Source organism: Arvicanthis niloticus, chromosome 1, assembly GCF_011762505.2.
Source record: "Arvicanthis niloticus isolate mArvNil1 chromosome 1, mArvNil1.pat.X, whole genome shotgun sequence".
Taxonomy (NCBI): Eukaryota; Metazoa; Chordata; class Mammalia; order Rodentia; family Muridae; genus Arvicanthis; species Arvicanthis niloticus.
This window is the reverse complement of record NC_047658.1, coordinates 47943129-47955251: the sequence shown is the minus strand read 5'-3', so window position 1 is coordinate 47955251 and position 12123 is coordinate 47943129.

The window sequence follows — 12123 nt, the reverse complement described above, 5'->3', positions numbered from 1 at the left end:
ACTTTCCTTCTTGCAGCCGAGAAATCAACCCAACCCATCTGTTTACCCATTAGTGTTTTATAACGCATATTTCTAAATATCCATGCTGCGTGCTGTAGGATAGTCAATAAAATCTGTGACACTTACAAAAATATATATAATTTTTCTCTGAGAACGTACTACAGGCCAGTTTTCTAAGCTCTGAGGTTTGGTAGTCAATGAACAAAGAATTTAGACAAAACCAACTCCTAAACATTATGAAGGTTTTCATCTCTTGGCTCTTCTGGCTCTGAGCTCATCAGCCTTCTAAATCAGGCCAGGAAAAAATAACAATGTATGTGAAGAATAAAATCCCCACAGACCAAAGCAAATGGTTACATTTCTCTCAAAAGGTTAAAGATATAAGGGAACTAGTGACTAACCAAGACACAAATCTAGGTCTGAGAATCTTCCAGAAAGAAAGAGAGAAAGAAAGAAAGAGAGAGAGAGAGAGAGAGAGAGAGAGAGAGAGAAAGAAAGAAAGAAAAGGAAAAAAGAAAGGAAGGAAGGAAAAAAGGAAGGAAGGAAGGAAATCTAGACCCACGTCATGATGAGTGGGGGAAACAGCCAGAGGCAAGGAGGACTTTCCAAGGAGAATTGAAAAGAGCAACAGTGTTATGATGGAGATAAACAAGGATGCTTAAGGTACAAGTAGAAGTGTAGAACAGAAAAAAAAATCATGATTACAGAGGTCCTCCAATACTGAACTGCCTCTACTGACCCTCTTATGGGATTGGTCTATGGGAGCCCCGGGAGGGTCTCTAATCAAAGAAAGGAGGTGACTAAGTAGAACATAATGAAGATCCTGAGTCAACATATACCAGAAAGATATGAGAAGAGGAAAGCAGGGATCTCAGTTCTATGACAGAAGCTTGATACCTTGGTGGTATCAAGAAGCTTGGACCTTGGTGGTTTTTAATGTTTAAAATAATTTTTCATTAGTTACTAACTGAAATGCTTCCAATTAAATCTACATCCAAATATCTTTCGTTGAGATCTTCTATGTAAAAGATGTTCTCTAGTGTTGTCAGTATACGATGATCCAAGTCAGGAGCATACCATTTGTCATAGCCACCATTGAGTCTGCAGACCAAATTCTAATCTCATCAGTGGTCCTAACAATATCCTTTAGAGTAATGTGACCCAGCATAGAATCATACACTTCATTTAGCTGTCATATCTCTCTATTCTCCACAAATGTGGAATTATTTCCCAATCTTTACAGGAATGCATCAAAATTTCTCAGTAACCTTGTTGTATATATGCTATAGTATCCCAGTGTTGAAAAGGAAAAAAAAAACCCTAAGACTCTAATAATTTAATTAATGAGCCCAAGCTATTTGGGTTAAAGAGCTCCAGAGTATATGTCACTCAAAACCCTGATATCTAAATTGTATACATAAAAAAGGACCCAAAGTTGGATGGTTTGTAGGGAGGTAGAGGTGGGTCTCGGAAAAGTTGGGGTAAATATGATCAAAATATACTGTATGAAATTCTCAAAGAATTAATAAAAAATATTTTAACCTAACATCTGTTTTGAAGAAGTGAGCATTCAGGAGTCCATCTAATGACAGCACTGTGAGATGGAGAGGAACTGGCCCAAGGCCAAAGCAATGGAATTAGAAAAATGAAAGTGGATTTAAGGAACCCTACTTGAAAAAAAATAATGAGTGATTGTGTTTCTCTATTGATGCACTGGCAGTAACAATTAAATGATGCCTGAGATGTTGAGTTTGGGTGACATATTGAAAACCAGCTGAAGGAGAATGACAGGAAGTCAGCTCTTGTTGGGCTGTGGAAGTTCCTGTCCATGTGAGGTTTCTATGTACTACTGAATCATTCCTCCATAGGGAACACAGCACTGGGAAGACCTCTGTCCTCAGGGCAAGTGGGACCTTGTGTTGAAAGCTGATGTCATTCACTAATACTCTTCTATTGCTTTATTTGTTTTTTTGTAGGTGAACCTTCTTGCAAAGGTCTTATAGAGATAATTCATTTTAAAACTATAATCACTGATGACAGGGGTGATTCATTGATCTGCATAAAATCATTTTGAGTTAGTTTACATTATCAATTGCCCATGTGATAGAAAAGACTCAAAAAAATCATAAGGACCCTGGTCAGGGGAATTGTGGAGAGTAGGGGCTGAAACGTAGATACATGAACCAGCCAGGAAGAAAATGGCACAAGAGAAACACAGCCAACAAATGTCCAAGAATGGCCAAACCAGAGAAACAAGCAACACCAATGGTATCTCTATTGTTTGATGGTGTAGAATTTCAGGCTTTGTCTTAAACACAATCCATCAATGCTCATTGAGTCATGGGTATTACATACATTCCAGAGATTAAAAAAAATAATAATAATGTGCCTCAGAGAAATTACACAGCTTTTTCAAGCTCACCTTTGAGATGTGGGTATGATAAATCTAAGACATAATACCAGAGCTATCCTACCTCTAAGTCAAGTCTATTCACTGTTCTGCCTGCCTGCAAACACTGCACTTCCAGTCTGTGAACTGTGTTTCTGGATACACCTGACCACAAGAGTTCAGTTCAACTGCAACAATGATGTTTGCATAGTAATGAGTCTGGCTGGTGTGAGGTAGAACACTGACAGACTGATGATGGGCAGAGCCCCAGACAGCCTGCTAGCCTCAGACTATCTTTCTTTTTGCCCTCCGTGAACTTGCATATTGGCCTGGAGCAATACACAAAAACCCCACACTGCTTCCCTATCTCCATATGAATGTTCAATGGGTGAGATGGTTTCACACATCAGGAAGATGCTGATAGAAATGAAGGTATGGTCTATGCAGTAGCAGAACTCAGGAGCAAATCCTGTCAGCCTTAGGATTCATTTCATCACGAGATCTTCTGAAACTAAGTCCAAAAAGACATGCTGATTAGATGGTTAGCCTCTTGCTTGACAGATGAACCATTTCAGTGATATTTTATCTGTGGACAATCCCTGCCTCCACTACCCCTATTTGTCACACCTTCTTTATTTGGTCAGCTTTCCCAAGGATAACCTGATTCTGTGGATCATCATCAAGTATGATGGAACAACTTAAAAGGTCATATAGACTATGATTCTAAAATCCCCCACTAGGTCACCTTGGACTCTGTGATGGCTATTTCTAACTGGCAACTTTACAACATTGGGAATCAACTAAAACACAAGCTCTGGACAGTCTTTGAAGAATTGACTTGGTCGGATTTTGCAAAGCAGAAAGGCTCACCGTAAGTGTGGGACCGTTTACTGACTTCTCAGCCTCTCCAGTTGGAGACAGCTATTGTTGAACTACCTGAACCATAACTTATAAGTTGATCTAGTCTAAACCCCCTTTTAGTGTGCGTGTGTGTGTATTCATTCTATCCGTTATGTTTCTTTAGAGAACCCTGATTAATACAGATGCTATTTTTCATCTTTAAATTGCATTGACACTATGAACACAGCACCTAGTTCTAAGAACGAGGTAAGATGTAGCCTAGTGTTTAGTACAAGGCCTGGACTTAAGGAAGTGCTCAAGGAATGCTCTACCAAAGAAGGTATAACTCTGGATCTGGGTAAGGAGAGACTATTTGAAAGGATTCTTGCAGAGGAGTGGGAAAAAAAATTATTGTCATAGGCCTCTAGGAGTCAAGGACTGTAGCTGAAGAAGGATGTTACAACCATGATACCCACAAATATCTCACTGGTTGGGAAGAAAAGTTTCCCCTGTATAGAGTAGTAAATGAGGGTAGAAAGAACCTGTTGTGGGGACGTGGGATGAACATTATGAAGGTATTGTGATACTACAGAAGATCAGTGTGGGGAATGGATTTTAATCATTGCAGGGTCACAAGATAAGGTGAAAGTAACCTGGCTGCTACAACGGACACTTACTTCGTCTCTGATAGCCTCAATTTCCCCTTCGGTAAAATGTGAATGTAGCAACTACTTTCCAAGTCTGTTAAGCAAACTAAACGAGACAAAGAATGCCAAGTGCCAATGCAGGTCTTGGCATGCAGTGAACATTCAGTACCATTCACTTTTTAAAGCTGCACATCTTCTACACGCCAAGCACTGTGCTTAGCCCTGAGAGGAATAAAAATTAGCAATCTATTGTATTGATTCATTTATTTTGTTTCTTAAATTGTTTTATTTATTTACATTCCAAATGTTACCCCCCTTTCTGAGTACCCCCCTCCAAGAGTTCTTCACCCCATCCCCTTTACCTCTGAGAGAGTGCTCCCTCTACCCCCACCTCACACACTTTCACATCCCCCTTCCCTGAGGCATCAAATCTCTACAAGATTAGGCGAATCCTCTCCCACTGAGGTCAGACAAGGCAGTCCTCTGCTATACGTGTGCTGGGGGCCATGCACCAGCCCATGTATGCTCTTTGTTTGGTGGCTCAGTCTCTGGGAGCTCCTGTTGTCCAGGTCAGTTGGTCTTCCTACGTGGTTGCCATCCTCTTTAGCTCCTTCAATCCTTCCCCTAACTCTTCTATAAAAGTCCCCAGCCTCTGTCCATTGATTGGCTGTAAGTATCTGCATCTGTCTCAGTCAGCTGCTGGTAGGGCCTCTCAGAGGACAGCCATGCTAGGCTCCTGTCTGCAAGCACAACATGGCATCAGTAATACTGTCAGGATTTGGTGCCAAAAGATCTTTTTAAACTTAAAGACTTCGTTGAAAATAAGAAATTCTTACTTCGTATCACTGGAGCCAAATATGCCTGAAGTGATTAAGTACTCAGGGCTGGGTCCCAGTAAGTTGAATTAGGAATGAGAATCAATAGCAAGCTCTTGTCTCTAAGATAGTCTTAGACCAAAAATACTTAGACTTCAAATTTTACATTTTTATCAAAATCATCAATCATTCACAGAAGCCATCATCAGGGTCTCTTTGTCCCTGAATACAAGAATCTCTGTAATTCTTGCAGGCTTTCTGAGAGCACTATGGCTTCTACCCCTCTCTTGCTGTTTTTTTCAATAAAGCAAATAGGAGATGTGTTTGGTCACCTTCAGTATTCTAAGCCACAGAAGCTTGGGATGAACAGAGCACAGTGTGGGAGATGCTAGCACTTTCATTATTCTTCCTAGACACCGAACACTGGCTCTGCATTGGCTTGTGCCCTCCTCCCCAGAGGCTAGACACATGCTGGAGTCCACCCTGTCCTCCAGAAGGTGAATGGCTAAGCAATCCAACACACAAACGAGCCCTCAGTGCAACCCAGCTGAGGAGCAATGACCTCAGACACCCCTTCTGGAGACCTACATCAATTTATCATCTCCTGAGATGCTACACGATGTGCATAATGGATGCTGATCTAAGTGTAGCTTCCATAGGAAGCCAGCCTAGGCTGAGCTGCACCAACTGACTTTCCATTAACAGCCTGCTCTTCACAAGTGCCTTGGTTTCACTACACGAGATGTTCAGCTGGCCAAGGCTCAGGGTTAAAAGTTCTGGGAACTTATGTTGATGGGTTTTCTTCTGCAGTCCTGACTACAGGAATCATCTCTAAAGAGCATTTTCTTCCTGGGCTCGACCAGGCATTTCCATGCATGCCTGCTATATTATATTGGAGGGCATCTATACCCCTTCTACCCTGAAACAGGTAAGTCTGAAGCTTCATCCTGGAAGTCATAGGAAAAGATGTTTATTGGATGCCTCTCTGGTACTTTTTGCCATGAAAAAGCAAATTTGAAAAAGGACAGCTCTGATGCAGGGGGGAAGGGAAGATGGACTCACAAAGCCCTAAGGATCTAGAGACAGTTAGTTGTTGTTGGGGAAAAGGGGGAACTTTTGTTCAGCGGGATAGCTACTGGTAAGGTGCCACATTCCTATAAATGATTGCTCATCCATGTTCCTATAATCCTCGTGGAACTGATTAAGTCATCAGAAAGAAAAAGACATAAAAGTAAGAGAGAACTAGCGGGGAAGAAAGTTAGAGGAAACTGCCAGAGTGGAGTAGAAAATAAGTGGAATCGAATCAAAATATATGCATAGAAAATGCTATCATGAAACCCAGTATTATGCATAATTAATATATGCAAATTTAAAGTACTTTAAAATACCATTGATAGCAAAAAATAAATAAATAAATAAATTTCCTTTAGATGTTCTCAGCGACTTGATATAATCTTAGCCTTTCTCATGCCTGCTCAGAGTTCCAGAAACCCAACTCAAAACAGAGCAAATGCTTCCCAGGTCTGGGTAGCACCTAGTCGCTCCTCTTCTGGACATGCATGACTGTAGGTTCTCTCCATGGCCTATTTAGCCCAGAACCTGAAAATTAATTGCCTACAAGCTAGGTTAGTTCTGAAGATGTATTTGCTTAATCAACATTAACTGGCTTGTATATTTTTATTAAATAAATGCCTAATTTATACATAAAAATATAAAATGGTATGTGTTAATGGAGTACAGCATCGTATTTCAGAGTATTTTATTTTGTTGGTACTTTTCATTCTGAAGACCTTGTTTAGAAAAAAATCATGAATTCTGACTTTCTTAAAGGGACAAACAAGAAGATCTAATGATACTGGGCCCACCTTTCACATGTCAAATTTTTGGCTAAAATTAAGTAGCAGCTATGCCTATTTTTGAGTCAGATCATACATGTTCCAGTTCACCTCTGTCCCCAGCTAGTATTCATTTGTCAATCATAGTAGTTTAATTCTTAGAAGCCAGACTGCCCCTGGTCCTAATAGCACAGTGAATATTATAACTCAGATTTTAAATGTGCCCCAAAAGCCTAAGTATGGCTTAAACCCCAGCTGTTGCTGCTGCTGAGAAGTGGTTTGTTGGGAGCCGCAGTGCCAAGATGGCGCGAACATCCTGTCCTCCCACTTGTAAACAACTGACTGTGCAGGTGCAAAAGGCAAAAGGCGCGCCAAAGTCACTGCCCATCCCGGGGCGTAATATGGGGTGATGAGTGAACAGCCAATCAGAAGTGAACACGCCACTCTAGGGTATATAAAGCAGTGCCTTTCCCAGGCTTGGGGTCTTTTCCGCTTTTGCTGTTACAAGAAGTAAAGCCTCATCTGTAGTAACTACCCGATCACTGCCTCCGTGTCCTTTTTCGCGGGCGAAGGGGACTCGAGAGGCGCGCGCGGAACAGTGGTTGACCCTTTAGGAGGTAGGTCCTAGTTTGAAGGATTTTAGCTCACTGGAGTCATGCCCTCAAAGAGGATTGTAGAAGCCAAGGCCCTTCCTGTTTCTCTTTTTGAACCCTAGCTGCCATGAGAAAACAGGGGCTAGAGAGATGACATAGGGCTGCTCTACCAGAAGACCCAGGTTCAATTCTGAATGCCCACATAGCAACTCACAACCATCTGCAAGTACGGTTCCAGGAGATCTGACATTCGCTTCTGACCTTTGTGAATACCAGGCACACATGTGGTGCACAGGCTTACATTCAGGCAAAAATGTCCATACACATAAAGAAAATAAGCTGGTTTCATTTTTCATTTTAAAAAGGAGAAAGACAACTGAACTCCAGCATTCATCTTTCTGTTTCGGATTATAGATACAATGTGACCAGTTGTGTCACATGCTAGTCACTATGCTTCCCACAATGATGAACTGTATCCTTAAACCATGAACCAAATGAATCCTTGCTCTGTCAGACATTTAGTCATAGCAATGAAAAAAAAGAACTTATACACAGCCATGGACTGAAACCTTGAAACTATGAACTCAAATCAGTCTTTTCCCCAATTAAATTTGATCTCAGAAATTTTTCACAACAGAAAGCTAATAAAGCAAACCAGGAGAAGTGTGATGTTGAAGGAAGTGCACACAAACAGCTCAGCTTCCTCAACTGAAGTAGGGTGACACATGACATCCATCATCATTCTTGTAATATTGTCTTCCTTTTAGAACAATATTGCTGGGATCCACCCCATATCACTCTTACTACCTGTAGACATCTAAGTTATACTGGCGATTCTTTCCTCTCCTTTATCTGCCAGACCCATGGAACTGAGAATCCATGAAGAAAAGAAATATGATTTGTGCTTTCATATTTTTGGTATGAAGACAAATTTATCAGACTATAGTAAGTAGAAATTTAGATGTACAGGGTTACACATAAACAGCTGGTAAAAACCAAATGAATGAGCAGGATAGTGAAGGGTGGACATTATGTAGGAAATATTCTTAGTAAAATGATCCCAGTTGAGAGAGAACTGTGATAATGTTGACATTCTTCCAGGTCACACCAAATACAGATACTAGAACGTCTTCTCTGTGCCTCCCAACATTGTAGGTCCATCCTTACTGTACAGTCCAATGACATGGCTACCACAGTACTTAGGTCTAGAAAAGCAGCATAGAAAGATTCACCTGTAGTTAAGCAATAATGAGGAAAAGATTTTTGTCTCAGGTAATCAGGAAAACCCCATGATTCATACCAGGTAATCTTAAAATACTAGGACAATAGACTACCCTGGCACATCTTCGTCCAGTAGTATTGTCCTCTACAATAGGATAGCAGCCTAGTAATCCTTAGGAGAAATGTCCAAAGTTATTGATTAAAGGATAATGACTCAGAGCAGGAGAGCAAATGCTGAGCATGAAGCACCTCCCCATAATGATGAAGGAGCTGGGTATTTCAGGGAGTATAATTCTCCTATCAACTCCACTATGCTGAGCAAGGTGGACAGCAGCAGGCACTGCTTTGCCTCATTCATCCTGTCCCTGGAAGGCACTGATGCTCTCCAGGACACTAGATGCTCCCAAATGTTCCCAACAGAAGGATCTTACTTGGCTCCAGATGGGATTAGTTGACTTCTTTGATAAGTCATTTAGCACTGAATAGAGACAGCCTTGCTTGAAAGGATGGTAAGGAATATCCAAGGTCAGTGAAGACAGCCACTTCTAAAGCCATCTGCTCACCTAAATGCATCATTACTCCTCTTCATCCCTTCCAAATGCTTCATGCCAGTGGAAAGGGGCAAGGATCAAGGAAAGGGGAAAGCAAACCAAACTCTAAACTTGTACCAACTGTGCAAGACCTGTAAATGCACACTTCATAGACCCTCCCTGAAAACTAATGAGGAAGATGAGTTACTTTATTTAGGACAGGGAGAAATTAAGACTTGGAAGAGTTTAGCCAGGGGATCAAGAGCACACATCCAATAAGGGGAAATACTTGAGTTCAAGTTGAATGAACTCCAAGGTTCAGTTCTTCACCACCAGGTTAACGTTAAACATAACAGTGTCTGAACTCTCAACACCGCTAGTAAATATGATCAGTTAACATAGTGGGCAGAGTCTACAGCCATTAGCCAGAATGAGGCTTAAAGAGTCTCTGTGAATTTGCACTTTCTTGAGATCCCTGTCCCTCCCCTTAGCTCTCATTATAACAGATGAAATAGGAATAGAATCTGCTCAGAGTTGCAGAAAGAAACCAAAAGCTACCTTCTCCTTCTGGGCCTTTCTAAGGCCCTTAATCTTAGAAGATAATCAGAGCACCAGCAGATAAAAGATTTAATCCCAAAGGGACAGTGCCAAGAACACAGAAAGGCCTACGAAGGCTTTTGGGCTGTAGGCAATTAACTAAGGCCCAATGAGCAAGCCAAGTACACTCAGGAAGGCTTATGAACTGAGCTCACCTATTGACACACTCTCATTCTAACAGCCAAGTCCACTCTTTGAAATACCAGGTGACCACAGAGAATTCTGTGCCCCACCACTAAGCCAGTGTGGGTACTTCACTGGAATCCACAAAATAGAATTCTCCCTATTCAAACCTCCCCCTTTCTTCCATCTTCCCCAACTGGAAACAACAGCACCATCTACTCAAGTACTAAAGCTAGAGTCCCAGGGCTCCATCCATTCTATTCTAGGCTTATGGAAAGTTCAGTTCATATCAAGGTAGACCAAATAATACATCAAACCCCTATGGACCCATGACCCAACTTCGACAGTTATCAATTCATGATCAATCTAATGTCATCTGTCTCCCCCGCCTTTCCTCTTTCTTGTGTTGTTTTGAAGTAAATATTAGTGACCCCTAAGATTGCTAAGACACTTTCAGGAAAACTGCCAAGTCAGATTGATGTTTCATCAGAACACTATGACGTTACTCATCTTTTCTGCTGTACTCACAGTTGCACTAATAGCACAGAAACAGGGAAAATAAAGTTTCACTCAGGACAAAACAGCATCCCTGCAGTGTTCTGTCTGGTGGTGCATTAAAACGAGCACCAGTTCCACCAAACACGTCCTCAAGTAATACGAAACAAGTAATAATTTAATAGGCATTTGTTTTCAGGAAATCTCAGCTCTTAGATACCTATCATCTGAATACACAGTATGTGACAAGATGGAAACCTCCAGAACATGCTTTCTGCTGCACACCTAAGTATATCTGTTCCAAATACCATACAGACCTGCGAGCAATAAGCTAAGACAGTCTCTTTTTTCTGTGGAATACTTTTTATTTGAAAGCTTGACTGACATATAAACATTCAGGTGCTTAGCACACATTTTCTCAAAAATGAATTAAGGAAGACTGTCGTTTAAGGAGAAAATAACTGACGACATTTGTTGCCAAGGACGCAGTTTAACCTTAATAGAAAAACTCACTAGTTGAGTACACTTGTGTTTGCCAGCCACCATGGGTTTGACAGCCACTCAATACTTTAAAAACCTTCCCAATAAAGTCAGTGGGGATAATAACAAGTGTACTTTTTCTGGACGTTGTACAATAAGATGCAGTGGCATTTGGAAGACTGGAATATTCCATAAGGCAACATTTACAATGACCAGTGAATGCTAACACAGAATCATGAAGGTATAAAAGATCCATTGAGAGCAACTATGCATAAATGACACATATGTCATATGTATGAAGGTGACATGATGAAACCCATTAATTTTCATCCCAAACTAAAGAAGTAATACAAGTGAATAAATAACATATTAACTAAAACAGACTGCAATCTGTCAAAGCAGAAAAGATCATTAATAATATGAGCTTGCCAATTTTTTGGTGCAGTATCGGAAAAAAAATTGTATTCATGGAAAGAAGCCATTAAAATACCTTTGCCTTCACCAACTACATATTTATCGAAAAGAAATACATATTGATAGAAAAGAAACTAACACAAAGAAGTTTCTTTTCTATTGCTGTGATAAAATATCATGACCTTGGCAACTAAAGAAAAAGGAGTTTATTCTGGCTTACTATTCCAAGAAAATAGAGTCCATAGGGGTAAGAAGGGATGATGCAGGCAGCCAGAGCAGGAAGCTGAGAAATTGTGTCTTTTTTTCCTATCCCATCTCCCCTCCCCCTGCCTCTATGAGGGTATTCCCCCACTCATCCACTCCCATCTTCCCACCCTGGCATTCCCCCACACTGGGGCATCGAAAGCCCTCACGTCCAAGGGCTGCTCCTCCCACTTATATCCAACAAGGCCATCCTCTTCCACATATGCGGCCAGAGCCAAGGGGTCCCTCCATGTGTACTCTTTGCTTGGTGGTCCAGTCCTAGGGAGCTCCAGGAGGTTCTGACCAGTTGGCACTGTTGCTCCCCCCATGGAACTCCAAACCCCCTCAGCTCCTTCAGTCCTTTCTCCAACTCCTCCATTGGGGACCCTGCCCTCAGTCCAATGGTTGGCTGCGAGCATCCGCCTCTGTATTTGACAGGCTCTGGCAGAGCCTCTCAGGAGAAATCATGTCTTCAACCATAATCACGAAGCAGAGCAAGTGAACTGGAACCAGAGTGATATTATAAACACTTAAACCCCACAACTAGTGAAACAATTCCCTCAGTCAGCCTCAACATCCTAAAGGTTCCAAAACCTGCCCCCAAACGTGCAACCAGCTGCAGAGCAAGTGGTCAAATATCTGAGCCTGTGGGGGACATCTTCAAATCACCACATTTGAGAGACAACCTTTTTTTCCTGATACTTTATTCAAAACCAAGGAGAACAGTGGATTAAACTTAGAAGCAGGTGGGAGAATGCAACCATCCTCTATGTTTTTGTTTTTAAATTAGCATACAAAGTAATGGACAACCAACTTCCTCAAACCAAAAGTGAGAGTAATTGGCAAAAAATGTAAAACAATAATGTCTCCTCACTAGCTATTTTGAAAATATAGCTCTTTT